The sequence below is a fragment of the Diaphorina citri genome, unplaced genomic scaffold (assembly GCF_000475195.1).
Source record: "Diaphorina citri unplaced genomic scaffold, Diaci psyllid genome assembly version 1.1 scaffold12818, whole genome shotgun sequence".
Classification (NCBI taxonomy): Eukaryota; Metazoa; Arthropoda; class Insecta; order Hemiptera; family Psyllidae; genus Diaphorina; species Diaphorina citri.
In genome coordinates this window covers 1-1,427 of record NW_007390188.1, presented here as the reverse complement: position 1 = coordinate 1,427, position 1,427 = coordinate 1, and the positions used below count along the sequence as shown (strand labels likewise).

The following is a 1,427-nucleotide window of genomic DNA, read 5'->3' as shown; positions in this document are numbered from 1 at the left end:
CTCATCCTCCCATGTGGTCTAGTGGCTAGGATATCTGGCTTTCACCCAGAAGGCCCGGGTTCGATTCCCGGCATGGGAAAATTTTTGCGGGTTTTTCTCTTCGATAGATTAGGTTGTCATTATTTTTTTCTTTTTGTTTTTCCTGATTTTCTTATCGATTTGTACCTAATTTTCTTGCCAGTCTAGTTAGCTTGGTCGGTAGCTCGTCTGCCTTGTAAGCGCTAGGTCGCGAAATTCCCGTCCGGTTTGGATTTTATTCTGAACGGATAAGGCTCGTTCTCGGAACGGCTGGCTTTCTCGCATCCTGTCTTCCTTCTTCGATTTCGGTACGATAAGACCTCTAGCAGTTAGAGTTCCCTCTGTCAAACCTCTCTAAAATAAATAAAAGAGCAATTCCATAATAGATACCTACAAGACCTACAACGAAAACACCACTTCTCCGAACCGGTTCCGATGAAAGTTGTGACTTTGTGTGGGACGTATGTATAGGAGACGCTATGAAGCTCAAACAAACAAACAAACCAGCAAACATAAAGTCTTCCTTCTTCGATTTCGGTACGATAAGACCTCTAGCAGTTAGAGTTCCCTCTGTCAAACCTCTCTAAAATAAATAAAAGAGCAATCCCATAATACCTAGATATCTACAAGACCTACACTTCTCGTATCCTGTCTTCCTTCTTCGATTTCGGTACGATAAGACCTCTAGCAGTTAGAGTTCCCTCTGTCAAACCTCTCTAAAATAAAAGAGCAATCCGCCAATCCCATAATAGATATTTACAAGACCTACACCGAAAACACCACTTCTCCGAACAGGTTCCGATGAAAGTTGTGACTTTGTGTGGGACGTATGTATAGGAGACGCTATGAAGCTCCAACAAACAAACAAACCAGCAAACACTCCGATGAAAGTTGTGACTTTGTGTGGGACGTATGTATAGGAGACGCTATGAAGCTCCAACAAACAAACCAGCAAACATAAAAAAAAAACAAACAAACGAAAAAACATAGAAAAAACAACGAACAAATAGCAAAAGTACGAATAATTGTTACAAGAAAGTATTTCAGAGATAAGAAAAAGCTCTTGGTGAGATGAAGAGGAGGCAGTGGCGTAGCCTATATGGACAAAATCAGTGGTGGAGTGGTTAGTGGACTTTGGATACGCGGGGTTGGTGGTTCGAGTCCAAGTCAAGTCGTCAAATTTAAGGTATGTACACACGTAGTCAACCGGGCGTCGCGTCGCCATCAGATTAATGTCGATTGAACCGTCCACACTGCCTCGATAACATAGTTCCTTTTTGTCGATTGACTGCCGTTCGACTATGTTTGGTCACACCTTTTGTCATGTATTTATGTATTTATATTATCAAAATGTTACCATGGAAACAAATTCAACAGATGAAAATTGAGTTCTAATTTTTCCATAGTCG

The 1,427-nt window shown here is 41.3% G+C and overlaps 1 non-coding gene across 1 annotated transcript; it reads left to right on the top strand.

Annotated features, from left to right (window-relative positions):
• The first annotated feature begins 7 nt into the window (after positions 1 to 7).
• Trnae-uuc lies at positions 8 to 79 on the top strand. Its single transcript has one exon. It is a non-coding gene; the product is annotated as a tRNA-Glu (tRNA).
• Positions 80 to 1,427: the final 1,348 nt, after the last annotated feature.